The following is a 27,503-nucleotide window of genomic DNA, read 5'->3' on the forward strand; positions in this document are numbered from 1 at the left end:
GTAGAGAGTGTGAATCCTTCTGGGGGTTTTCACTCACTTATCCTTTCCCATGTTGGAGAGGTTCTCCTGACTCCATGCTGAGCTCAGGCAGGCTGGTGTCCAGCTTTGCTCCTCTCTGCTCTCTGTGTTGCCCTGCTGCCTTGATGGATTCTGACGTAGTTTCTTAGATGATCAGCCTGCAGGGTGAGTGTTCACTAGCCCTTTTGTTCCTCTCCATGAGAATCAGCATATATGAGCCGCTTTTAGTCTGCCATCTTGGCCCTGTCCCCATGCTGTTTTCTATAAAGGCTGTACTAATTAACATTCCCACCAACAGTGTACAAGAATTCCCTTTTCTTCACATCACCACCAACATTTATTTATCATCTTATTGATAATAGCCATTCTGACAGGTGTGAGATGATAATTCATTTTGGTTTTAATTTGCATTTCCCTAATGATTAGTGATGTTGAGCTTTTTAAAATATGTCTGTTGGCAATTTGTATGCCTACTTTTGAGAAATGTTCATCTAGTTCCCTTGTCCATTTTTGAATTGGGTAGTTTTCTTGCTATTGAGTTGTTTGAGTTTATTATATGTTTTGAATATTAACCCCTTATCAAACTTACATCTTGCCAGTATTTTCTCCCATCTCATAGGTCATCTCTCCCCACTGTTAGTTGTTTCCTTTATGGTGAAGAAGTTTTTTAGTTTATTGTAATTCCATTTGTCTATTTTTGTTTATGTCGCTGGCACTTTGGGAGTCAAATAAAAAAAAATTATTACCTTGGCAAATGTTCTGTGGTTTCTCCAACTTGTTTTTTCTAGTCATTTTGTAGTTTCTTCTCTTACATTTAGTTTGTTAATCCATTTTGAGTAGATATTTGTATATGGTAGGAGATAAGGATCAAATTTTATTCTGTTGCCTGTGGCTATCCAGTTTACCCAACATCCTTTATTGCAGTGACTGTCCTTTCTCCATTGCATATTCTTGGTACCTTTGTTGAAAATCAACTGACTATACAAGTGTGGGTTCATTTATGGGCTCTCCATCTGTTCCGTTGGTCAATGTATCTTTTTCTATGGCATCACCATGCTGTTTTAATTACAATAGCTTTGCAGTAGATTGAAATCAGGTAGTGTGATACCTCCAGCTTTTTTCTTTTTGCTCATGATTGCCTTAGCTATTCAGAGTTTTTTGTAGTTTCATATTATTGTTTTTTTCTATTTTCAATTTTATTGAAATTTTGATGGGAATTGCATTAAATCTGTAGATTGATTTGGGTAACATGAACATTTAAACAATATTAATTTTTCTAATTCATGAACACAGGATATCTTTCCATTTATTTGTGTATTTTATTTCTTTCATCAACATTTTCTAGTTTTTTGGTGTACTGGTCTTTCATCTCCTTGGCTAAATGTATGTATAAGTACTATTTTTTATAGCTATTATAAAAGGAAATTTGTTTATTTTGGGGGGAAATAGTTTATTCTTAGTATATAGAAACACTACTGATTTGTGTGTGTTAATTTTGTATCCTGTAACTTTACCGTATTTGTTTGATAGTTCTGTTTTTTGGTGGAGTCTTTAGGGTTTGTTACAAATAAGATCATCTCATCAGGAAACAGTGACAATTTCAATTCTTTTTTTCCTATTTGGATGCCCTTTATTTCTGCCTCTTGCCTAATTGCTCTGGCAAGGACTTCCAATACTATGTTGAATAAAAGCGTCAAGGCTGGACATCTTGTCTGGTTCCAGATCTCAGAGCAAGGGCTTTCAAATCTCACCACTGAGTATAATAATTGTTGTGAGCTTCACATATATGGCCTTTATTGTATTAAAATACATTCCTTCTATACCTACATTAGTGAGAGTTTTTATTATGAAAGGATATTGAATTGGTCAAATGTTTTTTCTGCATCTAATCAGATGATCATATGTTTTTGTCTTTCATTCTGTTAATATGATATATAACTTACTGATTTGCATAAATTGAACCATCCTTACATCACAAGAATAAATCCCACTTGATCACGGTGAATGATCCTTTCAATGTGTTTTTGAATTGGTTTGCTAGTATTTTGTTGAAGATTTTTATGACTATGTTCATCAAGGATATTAGCCTGTAATCTTTTCTTGTAATGTCCTTGCCCAACCTTGGTATCAGGACAATGCTGACCTTGTAAAAAGTTTAGAAGTATTTTTGCCTCTTCATTTTTTTGAAAAGTTTCAGAAGGATCAGTATTAGTTCTTTAAATGTTTGGTAGAATTCAGATTGGCAACCATCAGGTCTTAAGGTTTTTATTACAGCAGACTTTTTATTATTGATTGAATCTCAATACCCATTATTAGTCTTTTCAGATTGTCCATTTCTTCATGATGATTCAGCCTTGGTAGGCTGCATAGCAATGGCAAAAACTGCAATTACTTTTGTACCAACCTAAATATATGTGAAGAAATTTATCAATTTCTTCTAGTTTATCCAATCTGTTGTTGTATAGTTGGTCATAGTAGTCTCTAGTGATCCTTTGTATTTCTGTTATATTAGTTGCAATGACTCCTCTTCTGTTTCTGACTTTGAGTCATTTCTTTTTCTTATTCTAACTAAAGATTTGTGGATTTTCTCATTTAAAATAACCAACTTAAGTTTTGTTGATCTTTTGTATGGTTTTTCTAGTCTTTATTTTATTTATTTTCTATTTTATTTTAATAATAAAAATCAGAGGGGGTTCTAAGATGGCCGAATAGGAACAGCTCCAGAATACAGCTCCGAGCATAAGCCATGCAGAAGACAGGTGATTTCTGCATTTCCAACTGAGGTACTCAGTTCATGTCACTGGGGCTTGTCGGACAGTGGTGCAGGACAGTGGGTGCCACCCATGGAGTGTGAGCCAAAGCAGGGTGAGGCATCACCTAACCTGGGAAGCACAAGGGGTCAGGAAATTCCCTTTCCTAGCCAAGGGAAGCTGTGACAGATGGCACCTGGAAAACTGGGTCACTCCCACCCTAATACTGAGCTTTTCCAACAGTCTTAGCAAATGGCACACCAGGAGATTACATGTTGTGCCTGGCTCAGAGGGTCCAACGCCCATGGAGCCTCACTCATTGCTAATACAGCAGTCTGAGATCCAACTGTAAGGTGGCAGGGAGGCTGGGGGAGGGGTGCCCACCATGGTTGAGGCTTGAATAGGTAAACAAAGCGGCCTGGAAGCTCGAACTGGGTGGAGCCCACCACAGCTCAAGGAGGCCTACCTGCCTCTGTAGACTCCACCTTTCAGGGCAGGGCATAGCTGAAGAAAAGGCAGGAGAAACTTCTGCAGACTTAAGTGTCTTTGACAGCTTTGAAGAGAGTAGTGGTTCTCCCAGCATGGAGTTTGAGATCTGAGAACAGACAGACTGCTTCCTCAGGTGGGTCTCTGATCCCTGAATAGCCTAACTGGGAGGCACCTCCCAGTACAGGCTGACTGTTACCTCGCATGGCCAGGTGTCCCTCTGAGACAAAGCTTCCAGAAAATGGTCAGGCAGCAACATTGGTTGTTCTGCAATATTTGCTGTTCTGCAACCTCCACTGGTGATACCCAGGCAAACAGGGTCTGGAGTGGACCTCCAGCAAACTCCAACAGACCTGCAGCTGAGGGTCCTGACTGTTAGAAGGAAAACTAACAAACAGAAAGGACATCCACACCAAAACCCCATCTGTATGTTATCATCATCAAAGACTAAATGTAGATAAAACCACAAAGATGGGGAGAAATCAGAGCAGAAAAGCTGACAATTCTAAAACTCAGAGCACCTCTTCTCCTCCAAAGGAACGCAGCTGCTTGCCAGCAATGGAACAAAGCTGGATGGAGAATGACTTTGATGAGTTGAGAGAAGAAGGCTTCAGACAATCAAACTTCTCCAAGCTAAAGGAGGATGTTCGAACCTATCGCAAAGAAGCTAAAAACCTTGAACAAAGATTAGACAAATGACTAGAATAACCAGTGCAGAGAAGAACTTAAATGACCTGACGGAGATGAAAACCATGGCACGAGAACTACGTGATACATGCACAAGCTTCAGTAGCCGATTCCATCAACTGGAAGAAAGGGTATCAGTGACTGAAGATCAAATGAATGAAATGAAGCCAGAAGAGAAGTGTAGAGAAAAAAAGAGTAAAAAGAAATGAATACAGCCTCCAAGAAATATGGGACTATGTGAAAAGACCAAATCTACATCTGATTGGTGTACCTGAAAGTGATGGGGAGAAGGGAACCAAGTTGGAAAACACTCTGCAGTATATTATCCAGGAGAACTTCCCCAACCAAGGAAGGCAGGCCAACATTCAAATTCAGAAAATACAGAGAACGCCACAAAGATACTCATTGAGAAGAGCAACTCCAAGACACATAATTGTCAGATTCACCGAAGTTGAAATTAAGAAAAAATGTTAAGGGCAGCCAGAGAGAAAGGTCAGGTTACCCACAAAGGGAAGCCCATCAGACTAACAGTGGATCTCTTGGCAGAAACTCTACAAGCCAAAAGAGAGTGAGGGCCAATATTCAACATTCTTAAAGAAAAGAATTTTCACCCCAGAATTTCATATCCAGCCAAACAAACTTCATAAGTGAAGGAGAAATAAAATCCTTTGCAGACAAGCAAATGCTTAGAGATTTTGTCACCACCAGGCCTGCCTTACAAGAGCTCCTGAAGGAAGAACTAAACATGGAAAGGAACAACTAGTACCAGCCACTGCAAAAACATGCCAAATTGTAAAGACCATCGATGCTAGGAAGAAACTGCATCAACTAACGAGTAAAATAACCAGCTAATATCATAATGATGGGATCGAATTCACACATAACAATATTAGCCTTAAATGTAAATGGGCTAAATGCTCCAATTAAAAGACACAGACTGGCGAATTGAATAGAGTCAAGACCTATCAGTGTGCTGTATTCAGGAGACCCATCTCACGTGCAGACACACATAGACTCAAAATAAAGGGATGGAGGAAGATCTACAAATCCTAGAGTCAATCTGTTGATATGTCTTTAAAAATCTTCTTGGAAATTTGATTAAATTGCATTGAACCTAAAGATTGACTTGGGAAGAACTGACATCTTAATAATGTAGAGTCTTCCAGTCCATAAATAGAATATGTGTTTCATTTATTATTTAACTTCAGCAATATTTTATAGTTGTTGAACCAATCTTGCAAGTCATTTGTATTTATTAATGCTATTATTAATGAAATTGACTTTCAAAATTTATTGCCAATTTTGTGCTGCCAGTACATAAAAATACAACTGATTTTTTGTATATTGAAAAAATAATAATAATGATAATAATAATCTACTCTGATTTTTATTATTTCCTTCCTTCTGCTAACTTTGGGCCTAGTTTGTTCTTTTTCTACTTCAGTGAGGAGTAACGTTGTTTATTTTAGATGTTTTGTTTTGTTTATTTTTGATGTAGGTGTTTATTGCTGTAACCTTTCCTTTGAGAACTGATTGTGTTGTATCCCATAAGTTTTGGTATATTGTTTTTTCATTTTCATTTGTATAAAGATATTTTTAAATTTTCTTTTAAATTTCTTTATTGACCCATTGGTTGTTCAGGAAAATGTTTAAATTCCATGTATTTTTAAATTTTCTAAAATTCCTCCTGTTATTGATTTCTAGTTTTAATTAATTATAGTTGGAAAAGACACTTGATATTATTTCAGCCACCTTAAATTTGCTAAGGCATATTTTGTGACCTAACATATGACCTATCTGTGTGTGCACTCGAGAAGAATACATATTCTGCTGTTGTTGAATGGAACGTCTTGTATTTGTCTGTTAGTTTCATTTGGCTTACCGTGTTTTTCAAGTTCAATATTGCCTCATTAATTTTATGTCTGAAAGACCTGCCCATTGTTGAAAGTGGGATATTGAAGTTCCCTATTATTATTGTATTGCAATCTATCTCCCCCCTCATATTCTTTAATACTTGTTTTATATATGAAGGTGCTTCTATGTTGGGTGCTATATATATATATTCACAAATGTTATCCTCTTGATGAATTACTTCTTTATAATTACAGAAGCTCTTCTTTGTCTCTTTTCACAGTTTTTGACTTAAAGTCTATTTTATGTGATATGGGTGTATCTATCCTTGCTCTCTTTTGTTTTTTCTTTGTATGGAACATTTTTTTCTATCCCTTCACTTTCAATCTATGTGTGTCCTTAAAAGTAAGGTGAGTCTCCAGTAGGTAGTATATGTAAAATTTTGGCTTTTTGATGGGGGTCCCATAATTCCCATAAGATTTATTTACTATTTTCCATTCTTCTTTTTGTTTTTCATTTCAAATGTTCTGTCTTCAAGTTCACTGATTCTTTCTTCCACTTGATCAAGTCTAACGTTGAAACTTCCTATTGAATTTTTAAATTTAGTAATTATATTGTTTATCTCTAAGATATCTATTTGGTTTTTTATTGTTTTCATTTTTGTCACACTTCTTAATTTGTTCATGTATTATTTTCCAGATTTTATTTAATTTACTATCCATGTATTTTTCAATGTAACTGAACTGCTTTGAGATTAATCTGAATTCTTTATCAGTCATTTCATAGATCTCCATTTCTTTTCCCTTCTTTTTTTGAGTAGCAACTACTGTAATTTTATTCTATTTTTTATATTTTAATTATTATTTATTTCTTTAGGGTGCATTACGGGAGCTTTATTGGTTTCTATTGGATGTATTATGATTCTCTAATTTTTTGTAATCCTTGTGTCCTTGCATTATTCTTTACATTTTTAAGGAGACAGCCCCCTCTTCTGGCCATTACTTGTGTTCTTTGACAGGGATAAATCTTTGATATTTAATCTAACTTGTGATTCTTGAAGGGCCGGTCAGGTGAAATAAATCTAGACAAGGAGAGCTTGTTGTGAGTTCTCTAGTTGACTGGGCTGCTGTCTTTCCTCTGATGTCAAGTGGGGTTATCTCCACTGTATGGCAAGATCGCTGGCTGGATTCTGCTATTGGGCAGAGATGCTGGCTGGGGACTGCAATAGCTTGTGGTCACATCAATCACAGAATGCATTCCCTGGCCAAACAATTTTGCTATTTGTGGTCTGCAGCTGGGCAAGACTGAAGTTGGACTCTGAAGTTAGGCATAGTTTCTGCTCAGGATGGGCAAGACCAGAGGTTATACTTCTTAGAAATGCATGATTAAGGATTGACTCCTTGTCAGGGTGGAGCCATGGTGTGGACTTTTCACTGAGTTGAGACACTTTGACCTCCTGGGTCAAACAGGTCTAATCTCTATGATTCTCTGAAATGGGCAGAGGCAGGCACCATCCTGTCTGGATGGGGTTATTGAGCAGGCATTTTAGCTGAGTAGAGCTACTGCTTGACTGCCCAGGGCAATCAGATCTAGCTTCTATGCTTCTTTGAAATCGGCAGAGGTGGGTGTCTCGACCTGGGCAGGGTTGTTTTGGTGGGCTCTGACACTGGGTATGGAGACTAGCCATCTGGGGACTCAGGATAGGTTTGACTTTCCTCCGTGCTTCCAAAGGTGACCAGATAAGTTTTGCAGGTGGTCTATAAGGTTTGCTGGTATCTCTGATTGAGCACCATAACTGGCAGGAACAAGGACCTACCACCAAGATTTTAGTGCTAGTGACCATGACCTCTGCCTTCTTTCTTTCTACCTGACCCCAGGCATTATAGCCAAGCCATTGGTCCCAATGTTTCCTGTGAGATGAGACCAGAGTGAGCATCCTGAGGAGTGTGTTGAGAAACTAGACAAACTTGATAACTTCAGTTCACTTTTCCTCCTGTAGACACTGTGGGCTCATGGAAATCCTCTTTCTCTAGTATTGTGCCAAATTGGTGGGTGGATGTGTAAGTGGCTGAAGTGAGACCACTCTCCTTCCCTTTGTAATTCAGTTTTCATTCAGTTCTATGGACCATGCAAGTATCTCCGGCCTGTTTCCAAGTAGTGGAGTTTTCAAAGTGATGTTCTGGTCTTTGGATATCTGCTAGTGAAATTTACATGGAGGCAGTGGGAATGAAGGCTGAAACTTTCTATTCTGCCATCTTGTTGACATTCTGTAGTGTGCAGAAAATTCTTGATGTTCTGTTTCAAACAAACGCTTGAGTCAGAAAAAAATTATTTTGACAGGATATTTAAAAAATTGATTATTATTTCTGTGACTTCAAAACTGCTCCAGAAACCCTGAAAGCACTCCCAAACTGAGATCATTGAGCATATAAACAATGGTGACAAGACAGCCCAAAGACCACCCCAACATGGTTTAAGAATGAAACTCAGGTAAGCAGTCGTATTTCTTTTCAGTTTTTGGGAAAATAAGAAAAAAAAATTTCGTTTCACCTCCAAGATCAGATTCCAACTGTTAATAGTGTCTCCAGAAATTAAAATTTAAAAACCATAGGCTCAAAAATGAATCATAGGTAATTGCTTTGTGCCTCTATGCTTTTTTAAAAAAAATGTGTACATGTCTGGCTGGTTTTGTCTTATAAAGTTGACAGCTTGCTTATTTAGGTCTGATATAAAGAAAACCAAGCTTCATGTCACTAACACAATAGAGTGAAAAGGTAGAAAGATGTATCCATTTTATTTCAGATGTGTTATATGATACCAAGGTCTGCCATCTATGGTATAATATATGCACTAAGATGTATATGCACTAAGATGTAGTTTCTCAAGATCTTGAAAAATATTGTTAAATGCTTCATTAGAAATTGCTTTCATGTTTTGTGTGGCTGTGTAAGTCAATGGTTCTCAGTGGGGGTAATTTTGCCCCAAAGGGGACATTTGCCAGTGTGGAGATGTTTTTTATTGTTACAACTTGAGAAGCTTCGTGCTGTTGGCATCTGGTGTACAGAGGCCAAGGATGCTGTTAAACATCTCACAATGCACAGGACAGCTCCCCACAACAAAGAATTATGCCATCCAAAATGTCAGTAGCGTGGAAGACTTTGGGAGGCTGAGGCAGGCGGATCACGAGGTCAGGAGATTGAGACCATCCTGGCTAACGTGTGAAACCCCGTCTCTACTGAAAATACAAAAAATCAGCCGGGCGTGGTGGCGGGCACCTGTAGTCCCAGCTACTAGGGAGGCTGAGGCGAGAGAATGGCATGAACCCAGGAGGCGGAGCTTGCAGTAAGCCAAGATCATGCCATTGCACTCTAGCCTGGGCGACAGAGCGAGATTCCGTCTCAAAAAAAAAAAAAAAAAAAGTGGAGGTTGGCTTATATGTGTAAAGGTATAGACGTATATGTATATAGTTGTAGGCTTATATGTGTAAATCTGTACTTATTTCTGTAACAACTACATGTTACCTGTGGGTTTATATCAATTTATTCTAAAATAAACAAAAATATTTGAAAAATCCACCTACTCTGCTTATGTAAAAACTTTTATCTATATCAAAAAGATCACTCAAAGTAATGCATTATTTCTAATATTTTCATGTTTGTCATTGTTCTGTGTGGGATAAAAACGTGTTCAAGGATGTAAGAAAAGGCATGTAGAAAAAAGTGACAATAATTAAAACAAAATTTAATCTTTACACTTTATGGATATAGAAAACAACTACTGTAAAACACATTTGAGTATTAATAATCTCACTTATTGATGCTTTAATCATATTCCATTTTGTAATATTATTTTTTTCTAGCCAAAGGAATATTTTTAAATATAAACAAAGATCAAAGATATATTTTCAAAATGTACTAATTTATGACATTTTCCCACCTCTATTCTTAACCAAAAAATAAGTTCCCAAAATATTTTAACTGAAGATTCATGAAAAGGGTGCTTTAGCAAATGTCATGCTAATGTACAGTCACGTGCCAAATAATGATTTGGTCAATGATGGACTGCATATATCACAATGGTCCTATAAAGGTACAATGGAGTTTAAAAATTCCTGTGGTGTAGTGACATCATAGCTGTAGTAACACCATAATGCAATGCATTACTCACATAGGAGCAACCGGCTATATATACAGTGTAGGTGTATAGAAGGCTATACCACCTCGGTTTGTATAAGTTCACCCTTAAGATGTTTTCACAGTGATGAAATCATCTAACACATTTCTCAAAATATATGCCTGTCATTAATTGATGCATTACTACAATTGATCAAATCTTCTATTGTTTGTGAAAATAATTGCAGACAACAGAATCCCCTCTAGCTGGTTTATGAAGAACAAGTTTAAAAAATATGTATTATGTAGTTTACAGGTATCTTGGAGTGTCTAAGTATTGGGTCTGATTATCCAACCAGGAATAGAGCAGCCAAGAGAAAAGTCAAAAGACACTACAGTATCCAAATGTAAAACACAACTGTGCTCCCCACCCCAATACCTGTGACGCCAAGTCAGAAGCTTCACTATCACTTCAGATGGGCACCTCTGACATCATTTGTGCCAGTAGATACACTCTTTCTTGGTATAGCCACCACCTATGTTTCTCATTGCTATTTGCAAATCAAGCATAGGTGGGTCAGTCTAGTAAAAAACAGATTGCTTGCAGTACCATGGCTGCTAGGGAGTGTGATATCATATTTTGTTTTTTAGCTTTTCAGTCTTTATAGCTCTAGAAATTAAGTTAAAAGGGATTGGAATGGGAGCTGTTTGAGCCAAATTATATTCTCTGCAATAGTCATGGAGCTCACATTCCAATAAATCAATTAAGATTAGGGTCAGCTACATAGAACAAAAACTAAACTAAATGACAATATCTTGTAATCTAAAAGATGTCTGTCTCTTACATAAAAGAAGTCTGAAAATGTGAAAGATTGCAAAAATAGCACCTATTCTTCACTGCTGCCTATATCACCCCCTTTGTCATGTAAATTGAAGTTCCTCTCACTGAAGAGGTGGGATGTATTTCCTTGAATCTAGTCCTGTCTTGTGACTTGCTTTGACCAATAGAATGAAGCAGAAGTGCTGGTATTCTAGTTCCAAGCCTAAACCTAAAGGAGTCGTGCATGTTTCTGCTGGGTCATTTGTGGTTTCATCATTACCACGAGAAGGATGTGCCCAGCTGGTCTGCTAAAGGATGAAAGGCACATAGAGCAGGGCTGAGTAATACCAGTTACTCTATTTGAACCCAGCTTAGATGAGCCAACTCCCAGTTGGTCCCCAAGAAGCCTGAGAGAGCCTAGCTTCTGATCAGCTAAATCTCATATATGTATGAAAAATACTTATTTTTTGTGAATATTTCTTACTTAGTATTATTGCAGCACTGGATAACTGAAACAGGAACAAAGCAGTCTGAGGCAAATACGAAAACTCAGAAGTGTGAGGGACCCAAATGCTGGATATTTTGTGGCTGTGCACCCTCATTGTACAGCTTCTATTTCATAGTTCAATATGGTTGCTTAACCATCACATCTAAATTCCAGCCAGTAGGGAAAAAAGGAGGTGTGAAGAAAGGAACAAATGCTCCTTTTAAGGAAACTTGCTGGAAGTTTTATGTAGGAACCTAGTTATAGTCACATCAGCAGCAAAGAATGAGGATTGGAAAATGTAGGCTTCATTCCTCTTTCCTGTGCCTAGATAAATACTGGGGCCTCTAACACTAAAGAAGAAGGGGAGGACAGATACAGGGGGACAATTGGAAGCCACATTTGCCAGTAAAACATACTGACAGATAAACGTTTGCTGTTTCCCTCACTTTTGTTCATATATAGGGCTCTTACCAAATGAAAGCAGTTTTCTAAATTTAAGGTAGATTTCTTTCTGGATATATGGCTAAATTATAATACTTAATAATTAAAGAAATATTGATATTCATAAATTCAAAATATAATTTTCTCTATAGCATTTTACTGCTATGCAATTCTGCTTTTTGCTACAGGGATAAAGACTTTTTTGGTAAGAGGCCAAAAGACAGTGTTCCACTGTCTAAATAATTCAGACAGTGTTAGCAAATGTTAGAACAAAGAAGCATTTGTTTTTGTCTTAAGTGGTCAGCAAGTACAAAAACAGACTCCATCTGGGCTTAAAGACTAGATTTTTTTAACTGACACGTAATAATTATATACATGTATGAGGTACATAATGATAATTCCTTTTTCTACATTTTTATTGATATATAATAGATGTACATTTTGGGGGTAAATATGATATTTTGATACATTCATATAATGTGCAATGATCAAATCAAGGTACTTAGGATATCCATTACTTTAGCATTTTTTTAATGTTGGGAACATTCAAATTACTCTCTGCTAGCTATTTTGAAATAACAATGTATTATTGTTTACTATAGTCACTCTACTGATTTATCAAACAGTAGGTCTTATTTCTTGTTTCTACTTGTGTCTTTGTACCCCTTAATCAATCTCTCTTCATTCCCTCCATCCTCCCTACCCTTCCTGGCATCTGTTAACCACCAAACTACTCTGTCTTCATGGGATCCACTTTCTTAGCTCCCACATATGAGTGAGAGGTTGTGATATTCATCTTTCTGTGCTTGGCTTATTTTCATTTAATTTAATGACCTCCAGTTTCATCCATGTTGCTGCAAATGATAGGATTTCATTTCTTATGATTGATAATATTCCATTGTGCATCTATACCACATTTTTTAATGCATTCATCCATTGATGGACACTTAGGTGGATTCCAAATTTTGGAATAGTGTTGCAGTAAATATAGGAGTGTAAATATCTCTTCAATATATTTTCTTTGTTTTGAATATATACACTAGTAGTGGGATTTCTGGATCATATGGTAGTTCTATTTTTAGTTTTTTGAGGAAACCCCACTATGTTTTCCACAATGGCTTATTTTGCATTCTCACTAGCAGTGTGCAAGAGTTCCACTTCCTTCACATCTCCCCAGATCCATTATTCTCTGTCTTTCTGATAAAAGCTATTTAAACTGGGGTATGATGATATTTCATTGTGGTTTTGATTTGCATTTATCTGATGATTAGGGATGTCGAGCATTTTTTAATATACCTGTTGGCCATTTGTATGTCTTCTTTTGACAAGTGTCTATTCAAATCTTTTGCCTATTTTTAAATATGATTATTTGGGCTTCTGCTATTATGCTGTTTGAGTTTCTTATATACTGGGGTTATTAATCTCTTGTCAGATGGATAGTTTGCAAATATTCTCTCCAATCCTCTATGTTATTTCTTCACTTTGTTCATTATTTCCTTTGCTGTACAGAGGCTTTTCAACTTGATGTAATCCCATTTATCTATTTTTGCTGTCGTTGCTTGTGCTTTTGAAGTTTTACTCAAAAAAAATTTGCACAGATTAATGTTCTAGAGCATTTTTGGAACTTCCAGTAAGTAGCTAGTTTTCTGCTAGAAGAAAACTTTGCAGCATCCCCAATGTTCTCTTCTAGTAGTTTCATAGTTTCAGGTTTCACGTTTAAGTCTTTAATCCATATTGATTTGATTTTTGTATACAGTGATAGATAAGAGTATAGTTTCATTCTTCTGTTACAGCTTTCTCAGCACCACTTTTCCCAATGGATGTTCTTGGACCTTTGTCAAAAAAGAGTTGACTGTACACGTGTGGATATATTTCTGGGTTCTCTATTTTTGTCCCATGAATCTATATGCCTGTTTTTATGCCAGTACCATGCTGTTTTGGTTACTATAGTTTTATTTTATATTTTTAAATCAGGTAGTGTGATGCCCCTAGCTTTGTTCTTTTTTCTCAGTATTGCTCTGGTTATTGGGGGTCTTTTGTGATTCCACATAAATTTTAGGAATGTTTTTTCTATTTCTGTGAAGAATGTCATTGGTATTTTGATAGCGATTGCATTGAATCTGTACGTTACTTTGGGTGGTATTGACATTTTAACAATATTAATTCTTGGAATCCATGAGCATAAAATATCTTTCCAATTTTGTGTCTTCTTCAGTTTTTTTCAAGAGAGTTTTATAGTTTTTCTTGTAGAGATCTTTCACTTCTTTAAATTTATTTCTAAGTATCTTACTTTTTTAAACTTTATAAAAGGGATTTCTTGACTGTTTACTCTTGGCATATATAAATGATACTAATTTTTGTATGTTGATTTTTGTACTTTGTGACTTCACTAAAATCATGTATCAGTTTTTATAGTTTTCCAGCAGAATCTTTAGGTTCTTCTAAATATAAGATCATGTCATCTGAGAACAGGAATAATTTGACTTTTTCCTTTCCAACATGGATGTCCTTTATTTCTTTGTATTGTCTGATTGCTCTGGCTAGGACATCCAATATTATGTAGAGCAAAAGTGATAAAAGTACTTATTCATTATTTTTTTCTTTTTCTCCTCTGACTCCGTATTTTCTAATAACCTGTCTTTGAGCTCACCAGTTCTTTCCTCTGCTTGGTCCATTCTGTTTAGAGCCTCTAATGAATTTTGCATTTAAGCAAATATATTTCTCAGTTCCAGGATTTCTGTTTGATTTTTTATTACAATCTCTTTGTTAAATTTATTTGACAAACTTCTGAGATGATTTTCTGGATGGTATTGGAAATAAATGAGTTTTTTTCAAACTGCCATTGTGACCAGAGAGCCCACCCATCACCATCTCGTTAGGTTTAGTTACTGGCTCTTTACTTTGTCCATTTGGGGAGATGATGGTTTTCCATCTGCTATTTTTCTCATGTTTGTATGTCTATGTCTTTGCATGAAAGGATTATTTATTCCAGTCTTCTCTGTCTTGTTTGTTTTGGTTTGTATTGGGTATGTTTGTCTAGAGATTTCAGTGTAATATACCTGTTGAATACGTGTTGTTTTTTTTTTTTCTTTTTTTTGGGCTGGGTTTTTTTTTTGTTTTTTGTTTTGTTTTGTTTTGTTTTTGACTGCATCAGTTTCAGCACTAGATGGTGCATTACACCCAGATTTGCCCCAGCTCTAGCAGAGCAACTTTGCACTGCCCATCCCAAATAGAGAAGACCCGCATGGACACCCTCAAAAAAAATATCCCGTCAGTGTGGGAACTGGCTAGTGACTTTTGCCCAAGGGACCCATGGAATGTGTCTCCTACTGTGTGGTGCTGCTGAAGAGCCACTCTTATTTGGCATTTTCTTTTACTGAGATACAGAGTGGAGTTTTCCACTCTGGGATGCTAGCACCACCTCCTCCATTTGTCTCTAACTGTCCTCAGGAATTATTTTCCCTTCAGGAACTCATCATGCTTCCCACGGATTGAGACAAGTTTAGGTCTCCTGTCAGGTAAACCAAAATGGTGAAAAAACTGGTTGTCCATTTTAATCTCACTCTTACCAGTATAATCATGTGTTGGGGTGAAATTTTCTGCATGCTTTGTGCCTGAGAGATTGGGGGAAGGGCATTGCAGACATAAAAATCCAATTCTGTTGTCATCTACGCTGAGTTTTAAAACTTCTCTGTGGCTCTGGGAACTTTCTTATCTTCATATTTAGGTTCTGGGATATTGCTGGTGATCACCATGGTGCTATACATTTGTGTTTGGTTGTCTGTAGTGGGAGAATGAAGACAGCTTGCTTCCAGTTGACCATTTTTGTTCAGAGTAATATTGCAATACATGTATACAATATGCAGTGATCAAATCTGGGTTATTAGCATATTCATCACCTCAAACACTTATCATTTCTTTGTGTTGAGAACATTCAAAATCATCTCTTCTAGCTATTTGAAAATATACAATAGATATTACTAAGCATAGTGAAAGGCTGGTTTTAAAAAGACATTGTGGAGTGTGATAAATGGACTAGAAGTGAAAGAGGAATAGCTACGGCATATACTTTCAAAGCCATGGCTCACCTCCTATGGTGTAGCATTCACATGGCAGTATGCAATCAAATATATTCTTGAGTAAGTATCCAATATTAATAAAAGAACATGTATCAATAGTTAAAACTATAATTTAAACTATGCACCAATATTTTAAACTGTAATTTCACTGTTCTTGAGTCCTTAATTCCAAAATCAAATCCTAAATTCATGTGAGCATAGATGTATTTTTCAGGATGTCAAATGAAATTTATAGATCAACTTTGGATGTTTTACCAGAATACACTGTGTACACACACACACACACAAACCCATTTGCTAGAAATTGAAATAATTTTCCCCCTAACTCCATGTGGCCTTTTAGAAACTGCTTATATATGCTTCTCTGAAAGTCGATCTGCACAATCTGTGGAAAGTGAGCAGTGGAGCAAATTATTGTCTATAAGTAAGTAACTGAAACAGTGGTAGACACCTGAGCTCAGATGAGAAAATTGTATAGTTCTATCTTCCAGAAACTTATCATTGAGACACAGCAACTCTATGCTCTTGAACTGAGGACCTGAAGGAAGTGTAGTGCAGCCATCACAGCAGTATCATCACAGCAGTATGGTGTCAAATGTCAACTTCAGAGAGATTGGAGAATGGCACAAACAAGAAGAGGTTACTGTGTTTTTCTCTATCATAAACAGTTATGAGAGAGGGAAACACAGACAGAGAGAGAGGCTGCTCAGTTTCCGATGTCTTTCCTAACTTTAGACCTTTGTAAACCTAAATCAACCAACCCACTTTGCATCTGGGGCTGACATATTGTCTTCCTGCATGTTACAATATCAGCTGTACAAGCTACTATCTAAGGTTAATCTCTCCAGTTGTAAACTGGATCACATAATCTATCTCCTAATCAAGGAAATTTTCCCAGACATTTTCCTTAATTTCTCCTTCAACATAATTTTTTCCTCAAAACCAATTTACTCTCCCAGTGTAAAAACAGTACCTAGAAAACAGTAGGTGCTAAATAAACATTTATTAAAAGGAACTCACCCCAGGGGGAAAAAAAAACCACTGTCAATATGGATGAGTGCTTCAGGGAAACAGATTGGCAATACTGCAACCAGAGAAAGGAGTAGGGAGTAAGTGTGTATTGTGTATAACTGTACCACTGGAGGAATACTTGGAACAGTAACACACCTGAGACACTGGCCCACTGAAAGACCAAGAGTTAATCATGATATAGAATGCTATCTCTCTTCCACATCTCATTGCAACACCAACAGGGCTCCAGTGTAATAACAATGGATTACAGTGGAAAGAGATTCAAGACATAGATTCTCTGAGGGAGAGTACTTAGGGAAGCCTCAAGTCAAGAAGGAGATAAAAACGAGATGAGTAGAGCAATTTTTAGACTCTGACACCTATTGCAGCAGCAAACATCAGCACAATCCAACTTCTAGCCCCATTAATTTAAATTCCCACCCCAGAGGCCTATTTTCCTTGGTTCCTATTACTTTATACATATACTTTTAGTAGTAGTCTAAGGAGATATGAGGATGAAATGTAATGTGGTATCCTGGATCAGATACTGGAAAATGAAAAAGATATTAGGGGAAAAACTAAGAAATTTCAAAAAAAAGGTATCTACTTTAATTGTGATATATCAATATTAGTTCATTAATTGTGACAAATGTACTATACCAATGTATGATATTAATAACAAAGGAAATGATATGAAGTATATGAGAATTCTGTACTGTCTTTGCAATTTTTCTGTAAATACAACTATTTTAAAATGAGAAATTTATTTGGAAAATCATAACAGAGCTGAATATCATTGTAGGTAATTATCATCACCAGGATATTTTAGAATGCATTTTATTAAGACCAAACTCTTTTCTGCTGCCTTCTTCCTCCAACACTTCTCCCTTCTAATTGATAGTGAGCAAAATTGACCCTAATGGCATTCCCATAAGTATATAAAAATTATTTTTAGGTCTAAGTACCTCCGAAATAGCTTTTCCCTATAGTTCACTTTGGAACCTTGAAGACAATTACTTCTTTTCCCATAACTCCTCATTTTTATCCAATATGTAAGATCTTGAAATTGTCTATCCTTTTGCCTACCATCATTCCTACCTAGCTAGCCTTTCATGTCCCTATTTCTTCACCTCTGAATTTTATCTCCATCTATTCCGTTGTGCCTTTTGAAACTCCAAATCCTCTGTATATAAATTCTCTTCCTTCCAGTGTTTTTCCCACCTCCTTCATCATGAATTCTTCCCTGATGGTTCCAGTGGGTCTATATTAAGAACTTTTCCACTGTGCTTCCAAATTTATTTCCTAAGTCTACTCTAGAGCTCATTACCCTTTTATAATTCTGTTTCCTATTCATCTACCTGCATTCCCAGGACCTAGGACCTAGAAAAAGCCTTACTAAGTGTTAAATAAGTGGCTGAATGAACACCAGAACAGCATACTAGTAAGTGTATCTAATGCAGCAAAAATTGTACATATATATTGTTTAGAGGAAAGGTTGATTGTATTTGTATGAGAGTTAATCAAGCAAAGATGTAGCTCTAAGTTGAATGAACTGGAGGATTCATCTATGAAAATATGACTCATATCATTCAAAATGAAAAAAAGGGGGATTACGTTTTCCTTTTTTCCCCTCCAACTGTCCCAAGACCCTAAGGAAGTGGAGCAATACCCTCAGGTTGACAGCCCCTCTTTATGGACTCTCTACATATATAGAAATACCTCGAATACATTGCAGGTTCAGTTCCAGGCCACTGTAGTAAAGTGAGTCACAGATTTTTTTTTGTCTCCTGGTACATATGGAAGTTATGTTTACACTGTACTGTAGTTTACTAAGAGTACACTAGTATTATGCCTGAAAAACCATGTACATAGCTTAATTCAAAAATACTTGATTGCTAAAAATGCTAAGTTGTAATCTTTTTGCTGACGGAGGGTCTTGCCTCAGTGTTGATGGGTGCTGACTGATCAGGGTTGTGGTTGCTGAAGGTTGGAATGGCTGTGGAAATCTCTGAAAAAAAAAGGCAATAAAGTTTGTTGCCCTGATTACCTTCCTCAAAAGATTTCTCTGTAACATCTGTTTGTTAGCATTTTAACCACAGTAGGATTTACTTCAAAATTGGAGTAAACCCTCTTAAACCCTGCTGCGGCTTTATCAACTAAGTTTATGTAATATTCTAGATTCTTTATTGTCATCTCAACTAGGTGCACAGCATCTTCACCAGGAGTAGATTCCATCTCAAGAAACTACGGTCTTTGCTCATTTATAAGAAGCATTTCCCAATCCATTAACTTTTGATTATGAGATTGTAGCAATTCAGTCATACCTTCAGGCTCCACTTCTAATTCTACTTCTCTTGCTATTTCCACCAAATCTGCAGTTACTTCATCCATTGAAGTCTTGTATCCCTCAAAGTCATCCATGAGGGTTGGAATCAACTTTTTCCAAACTCCTGTTAATGTCGATATTTTGACCTCCTCCTATGAACCATGAATGTTCATAATGATGTCCAGAATGGTGTCTCCTTTCCAAAATTTACTTTGCCCAAATCCATCAGAGGAATCATTCTCTATGGCAGCTATAGCTTTAAAAAATATCTCTTAAATAATAAGACTCTAAAATAAAAAATAACCCTTCATCCATGAGCCGCAGAATAGATGTTGTGTTGGTAAGCATGAAAACAGTATTAACCTCCTTGTATATCTCCGTGAGACATCTTAGATGACCAGGTGCATAGTCAATGGGCAGTAATATTTTGAAAGAAATATTTTTTTCTGAGCAGTAGGTCTCAACAGTGGGCTTGAAATATTTAATAGCCATGCTGTCAACAGATGCACTGTCATCCAGGCTTTGCTGTTACTCTTATAGAGCCTAGGCAGAGTAGATTTAGCATCATTCTTAAGGGTCCTAGGAATTTCAGAATGGTAAATGAGCATTAGCTTCAACTTATAGCCCCTAACAGAAGACCCTGTTCTTTTAAGCTTTGAAGCCAGGCATTAACTTCTCCTCTCTAGCTATGAAAGTTCTAGATGGTATCTTCTTCCAACAAAAGGCTGCATCATCTACATTGAAAATCTGTTGTTTAGTGCAGCCACCATCATCAGTGCTCTTAGCTAGCTCTTCTGGATAACTTGCTGCAACTTCTACATCAGCACTTGCTGCTTCATCTTGCACTTTACGTTTTGTTATGGAGACAGCTTCTTTCCTGAAACTTCAAGAACCAACTTTGTTAGCTTCCAGTTGTTTTTCTGCAGCTTCCTCACCTCGCTCAGGTTTCACAGAATTGAAAGGAGTTAGGACCTTACTCTGGATTAGGCTTTGGCTTAAGGGAGTGTTGTGACTGATTTGATCTTCTTTCCAGACCACTAAAACTTTCTCTGTATCAGTAATAAGACTGTCTCAGTTTCTTATCATTCATGTGTTCACTGGAGTAGCACTTTTAATTTCATGCAAGAACTTTTCCTTTTCTTTCACAGCTTGGCTAAATGTTTAGTGCAAGAGACCTAGCTTTCAGCTTATCCTAGTTTTCAACATGCCTTCCTCACCTAAACTTACACATTTCTAGATTTTGATATAAAGTGAGAGACAAGTGACTCTTCCTTTCATTTAACACTTAGTAGTCATTGTAGGATTATTCATTGGCCTAATCTCCACATTATTGTGTCTCAAGAGAATAAGGAGGCCTGAGGAGAGAAAGAGAGATGAGAGAACAGTCAGCAGAGCAGTTAGAACACACATATTTATTAAGTTGCTGTCTTATATGACCATGGTTCGTGAGACCCCAAAACAATTACAACGGTAACATCGAAGATCTTGATCACAGATCACCATAACAGATATAAAAATAATAATAACTTTAAAATATTCTGAAAATTACCAAAATGTGACACAGAGATATCAAGTGAGCACATGCTATTGGAAAAATGGCACCGATAGACTTGCATGATACAGGGCTCCCACAAACCTTCAATCCTTAAAAAACTCAGTATCTGTGAAGTTCAGTAAAGCAAAGTGGAATACAACAAGTGTGTCTGTATACATGCATGGAGTGATGCTGGCAATCACAGATGTTGGCAAGGTAGGAGGAGACAGCAATCTCAATAGCATGCACACAGTCAATAAGAGGCAATTCACACATTAGGAGGTATCCTGATCATCAACTACATTCTGACAGCTGCATTGCTAAGATGAGAATAAAGAACAAATATGTGGGCTGATGTTTTTGGCACATGAAGAGATCAACAACAACAACAACAACAAAAGGAGATCAACAGAAATGAAAACAAACCCATCATATTATTTTTCTTATCAGAATTCACTTTGAAAGGTTGATATCCAGTGATAATTAAATGAGCTGGTAAGCATTTATATTTTGTAAAGTTTTCTGCATATATATTATGTCACAAAAAATACAAAATAAATCTCTATGGCTTAATATTATGTAACAAGAAAAATTCATTCATAAAGAGCCACAAGTTAAATTTACCAATAATAACTGTATATGTAGTAAAGGTCAAAGAGGAATTAGATACCCATTATTAAATACAAAACAATTCCCTAATTTTTCATTCCAGTACTACCCTTATTCAAATGATATTGCTGTGGGAAATGAAAGAACAGACAGTAATCATGTTGCCAATTGAGTTATAAGAATAATTTTATGTTACTTAGTCCTCCTTTAAAGCAGACACGTTTTAAACATGCTTGTTATAATCAGTGCTTTCTATGGCTACAGTTGGGCTATAAGTGAACTCAATAATTTACACCTATCTCACCCCATCCAAATGGTTTTCTGAAGCGTTTGAAAAACAATACAAAAAAGTAAGATGCTTTTGGGTTAAAATATTACCTTACTATTCTTTAAGTACATATAGAAGAATGTGGCTTAAATGTGCCATAACCCTGTGATTATAATATATCACCCAAGAATTAGACCCCTCAAGTCCCAGACAGGGCTGAAATCCACAGGCCTTCCTCAAGGGCAGAACCAGCCTGGGATCCTATCAGCATGGAAGCTTAGATAAGAGCGTATACTTCCTGTGGATAGAAGTCCCACAGAGAAGGAGAATGGAAGGCATGGGACTACACGTGGTTGGTTCCTCTTCTCAAACTTACCAATCAGTTAAGATTGGATGGGAAAAAGTGGAGAGCAAGAGTGAAGACAAACAGGAGTGACACCCAGAGAATGAAGCAAAACTGAGAGATGCTGGGTGTTACATTAATGCATGTCCTCCAACAAGAATGGAAACATCAGGAGTTGGAAGGCAGTGCTCCCCTACTCTCAAAAGCAACCTTGTTTGTTGCTGGTCTAAGACTTATGCTTTGTCACCATTTTCTAAATCTCCTTCTTTACACTATATTATAAGGGGTAATATCTATATTCCCAGATAGATAATAAGCTCCAGGAGGGTAAGGAATAGATCTGTATTTTTCACTGTATTTCCAGCACCTAGTTTGAAGCTTATCATAGAGTGGATGCACAAGTATTATTTACTGAATAAATGAATAAGTGAGTGAATGTTAATAATATCCCAGCATGACTCAGCAAAATCACAAAGATAGTGCATGGGAGCCATCACTGTTGCCACAGAAAAACTGATTGCTCCCTTTGTATATGCTTGGATTGACTTGTTCTCTTCCCATACCTCATACATGCACACACAGACACACATACATGAGATAATTTGTGATGGAATAATGGTCTCCTATTGAACACAGCTTGTCTCATGACCAGGTAGCCAGGAAGATTTCCAAGCTGGTGAACAGTGTGAGTGGTGGGCTCTGTTAGAGGTGATTGCATATGGGGGTGTAGGAGATGTGAAAGATAAAATGAAAAATTGTAGAGAACAATTTTAGCCAAGCAACAGCCTTTTCCATTTGTTCCTTTTAGGTAAATACATTATTTTTCAAATCATAATAGTTTGTAACACTTTGAGAACAGGGCAGAGAACTGCTATAAGTGTTTAACATTAGAACGTATTTGTTGTGAGCATCAAACTAGGCAGTACGAAACAGTTTTAACCATTGGCTTTGAGTCACACAGATCTCAGCTCTGACCTAGTACTAGTTATATGACCTTAATTCAATTACTTACTTTCTCAAAGCTCAGTTTTCTCATCTGGAAAGTGGGAAAAACACTGGCTGCCTCACAGAGTTGTTGTAAGGATTAAGACAACAAAGTATATGTAATGCCTGAAATACATACAACAGGGAATAAATGGTAGCTATTGTTATTCTAAATCTTAAAACACTGTGTAAACTGTAAGTCACTAACTAAATGTAGGGGATTATTATTATTACTATTGTAGGAAATTTCACAACTGTTTCACAAAAAGGCAACAGCAAAACAGAGGATGTTTTGCTCCATATCTATCTGTTACACAGAAGTGAACAGCTGTGCATTAATGGCTGCTTCATTCCCCAGTGGTATATGAGCTGTATTACAAGAGAAAAGGTTAAGTCCTCATTAGGCATATAAGGTGTGTTGTAGAGCAGAAAGTCACCTGTCAAATGTGCTCAGCTGTCTTCTATCGCTTGTCATCTTGTCACATTTGTTAAGTCAAAAAATACATATAAGCTCATAACAATTTAGGTGTTGTGATTTTTTAATTGCTTTTTTAAAGTTTCTTTTTAAACTAAAATTTTTATTTGATAGCTCTAAGGTCAAATGTTTAATATGGGACATTGTCATTGCTGTGTGCTTCAATATACAACCATTATAATTAAGATTTCAAATGACTCTGGTTCTGAAGTACATTGCCTCTGGTTTGCATAATTCACATTATATTCATTGTTGCAGTTTACTTTGCATAAATCAATCTTGTTAATATCTTTAGTCCTCCTCTTGCTTTCCAGAGTCTTGAATCAAGTTAATTCTCTGCAGGAGGAAGTGTCAGGACTCAGGCAGCTAGGGGGATCTGCATAATTCTACTCCATTGTTAATAAAATCTGTACTACAGAAGGTTCCATGATTTATTGGCAAATTTTAACTCTGCTGCCTCTTTGTTTCTCTAGGAAATAAGAACATAGGTATATGTCTACATAGAATGGTCAGAGATAGGGAATAAAGGGGTTAAAGGAAAAAAAGTGGGCATCCAAGTTGTGACAATGAAACACAATTGATTCCCCTAATGGATATTCTACTGAGAATACCAGCTTGAAAAGAAGAAAAGTAGAAGCATTATTTTTTTTAAGAGTTGCAGCAATAAACATTGTATTCTGTTAGCATAAAAGTGAGGTATCACCATATTAGGGTGGCAGAACTATCCCTGAGAACTAAGCATGACGCTGACAACCCATTCTAGTTGTTCACATAGAGAATGGACCTATGGGATCCATATGCAGAAGGATTCTCCAGCTGGACTATGCATTAAACCACAAAAATCCCTCAGAAAATAAGATGAAAACTGCTGAAAAGGAGAAAATGTTGCCCTCATTACTATAGCCTTCTTACAAAGCAGATAACGACATCTACCATCAAACAAGATATGTCTCTTGTCAAGACATTTTTTCTTAATCCCCACAGAAACCTATGTGTATTTATTTCTTCTGATGTCACCAATATGGTTGTTTTTTTCCAAAACACCAACATGGTTGTTTTTCCCAATAGCCAAGTCTATTATACATGTCAATTTTCTCTCTACATATAATCTGCACTGCAACACTATCCCTCAATCTTCTCTATAGTGTTTACCAGTAAAACTATTCCAGAAATGGAAACATTTATTTCTATTTGCATAAAGTACTGCCTCTACTCCTGTTTTCCTTTCTTCTAAAGTTATTGTGAACCAGTAATGGATTTTTAACAGTAGATTTTCTCTGAAATCTTAGAAATTTATCCAAAATGTATTAAGCACCAACTGTGCCAGGAATTATACTAAACATTAGGAACACAAAGTCAAATTCATTCTTTATGCATAAAAATGTGTTGAGTATTAAACTTCCACTTCAGGACCCGATGGAATAAGTGATGTTGGACTTTTTCTTCCAAGAACAACAACTTATAAAACTAGAAATTTTAAGGGCAAACTTTTCTTCAGGTATTAAACACCAACACTGGTTTTGATGTTTAAAAGACAGGAAACACATAAATGAGTTGCACAATTCTGCAGTTTCCTTCCTCAGGGCACTTTCCTGACAACCCAGGTATGTGGAGCTCAGGAGGAAAATATGAACTCAGTGAGCTGAGAGAACAAAGTCATTTAGGGGTATTGAAGAGCCAGAATGCATACATCATGGTACAGCCTAGAGAAAGCAGTACAATGGGGTTCCCAGAAATCTGTGTGGTGATTCCCTTGGGTATTTGCCTGAGCATAAAACCTCTCTCTTTATGGGCCGCTTCATTCCCCAGTGGGATATGAGCTGTATTATAATAGAAATGGCTTGGCTGGTAGGTTGCCATCTTCTCTCTATGCCTATTCACATCATCTTTCCTCTGTGCAAGTCTCTGTACCCAAATTTCTTTTTTTTTTTTATAAGAACCCCAATCATATTGGATTAGGGGATCCTAAGGACCTCATTTTAAGTTTATTCCCTATGTTAAGACTCTATCTCCAAACACAGTCATATCATGTGGTACTGGAGTTAGGACATCAACATATGAAATTAGAGATGGAGGGGAACACAGTTCAACTCCTAACAAAAGGAGATTTTTTAAACCTGTCTAACTATCATTCCAAATACTGTGGAAATATGCTTCAAATTGAGGATAAAATTTTTTTTGGATAAAGCTAAAATAAATATTTTTGGCAACCAGACCCTTACTTTAAGAAATACTAAAGGAAATTCTTTAGATTGAAGGCAAACGCTACGTAGAATGTCAAATCTACAAGAAGACATGAAGAACTCCAGAAATGTTGAATAAATGGGTAGATATAAAGGTCTATTTTCCCTTTTCCCTAACTTCTTTAAAAGACAACTGACTGCTCAAAGAAAAAATGATAAAACTGTATTGTAATATTTATAATATATATAAGAAAAATATATGACAAGAGCACAAATGATTTCTCCTGTTACAAGTCTCTTAAGTGTTAGTTGAAGTGGCACAATGTTGATTCTAACTAGGTTAAGGATGCATAATATAGTCCCTGGAGCAATCACTAAAATAATGCAACAGAGTTAAAGCTAAAAGGAGGAAAATTGAATTGCAAAAATTAATCTGTGAAGCAAGGACCTCACCAAAAAAAGAAAAAAAAATTAATTAAACCAAAAGAAGGCAAGAAAGGCAAAAGAATACCAAAACAAAACAAAACAACAGATGGAACAAATAGAAAACCAACAGAAAGCAGAAGGCTTAAACCTAACTAATCTAACCATGGATGACTGTATTTAGCCACAATAATATCTCCTGTCTTCTACAATGGGTCTGTATCAGTTTATGAGTGCTGCTGTAACAAATACCACAGCTCGGGTGGCTCAAACAACAGAAATTTATTTCCTCATAGATCTGGACACTAGAAGAACAAAATCAAGATGTCAGCAGGGTTGGTTTCATTCTCAGTCTTCTCTGTCTTGTAAATGGTTATCTTCTCCCCTTGCACATACATGGTCTTTCCTCTGTGCACATCCCTGCCATTATCTCCTCTTCTTAAAAGGGCACTTGTCATATTGCCTTAAAACACCACCACTCACAAGACCTCATTTTTACCTTAATTAATACTTTAAAGACCCCATTGCCAAATTCAGTCACATTCTGGGGTACTAGGAAGAATGTGTGAATTCAGTTCATATCAGGATATTTGCCATTTATATTAAGAGGAATTTTTTCTCCAACCTATTGAACCTAGATGGGTGTTGTTACTGCTTTGACCAATATATTATGACAGAAGCAACACTGTCAATTCCAGGCGTGATACTGATCTGACATGTGCTGACAATGCTATACTACTAAGCAATAAAAGGGTTTGAACTACTGATACATTCAACTTGTATGAATATCAAAATCAGCATATTGAAAGAAAAAAGTCAGACACAAGGGAATGAATACTTTATAATTTCATTTATATGAAGTTCAAGAATAGGCAAAAGTAATTTAATCTGATAGGAATTCAAACAGTGATTCCCTCTGTTTGAGGGAATATAATTGGACTAGAAGGGGTCAGTGAGGAACCTTTTTGGGCGATAGAAATGTCCGTAACATGGTTGTCTAAGTCCTTTTTGTGTTGCTCTGAAGGAATATCTGAGGCTGGGCAATTTATAAAGAATTTATAAAGAAAAGAGGTTTGTTCGACTTATGGTTCTGTAGGCTGTAGAAGAAGCACAGGGCAAGCATGTGCACGTCAGGCTTCTTCCACTCATGGCAGAAGGTGAAGGAGAGCCAGGGTGTGCAGAGATCACATGGCAAGAGAGGAAGCAATACAGCTGGAGGAGGTACTAGGCTGATTTGTATGTGTGTGTGTTTTTTTTTGTTGTTGTTTTATTTTTGGGTTTTTTTTTTTTTTTTAAACAAGCAGCTCTAGAGGGAACTGATAGAATGAGAACTCACTCGCTCACTTCCCCCAACCCAGGGAGGACATTAATCTATTCATGAGGGATTCAACCTTGTGACCCAGACACCTCCCATTAGGCCCCACTTTTAATATTGAAGATATTAGTTTCCTATTGCTTCTGTAACACAGTGCTACAAATTTAGCAGCTGAAAACAACACAAATTTATTATCTTATATCTTATAGTTCTGGAAATCATTAGTCCAAAACAGGTCTCACTGAGATAAAATTAAGGTGTCAGGGAGGGCTGGTTCCTTCTGGAGCTTCTAGGACAGAAT

At 36.6% G+C, this 27,503-nt stretch overlaps 1 long non-coding RNA gene across 1 annotated transcript in view; it reads left to right on the top strand.

Moving 5' to 3' along the window:
- Positions 1–27,124, top strand: part of LOC116275374 — a 32,853-nt gene extending 5,729 nt beyond the window's left edge. Inside the window, exons 2-3 of the long non-coding RNA XR_004184431.1 lie at positions 8,182–8,282; positions 23,596–27,124. This is a non-coding gene — a long non-coding RNA (uncharacterized LOC116275374). The remainder of the gene's footprint in view (positions 1–8,181; positions 8,283–23,595) is intronic.
- Positions 27,125–27,503: the final 379 nt, after the last annotated feature.

This window comes from Papio anubis, chromosome 6, assembly GCF_008728515.1.
Source record: "Papio anubis isolate 15944 chromosome 6, Panubis1.0, whole genome shotgun sequence".
In the NCBI taxonomy this organism is placed as follows: Eukaryota; Metazoa; Chordata; class Mammalia; order Primates; family Cercopithecidae; genus Papio; species Papio anubis.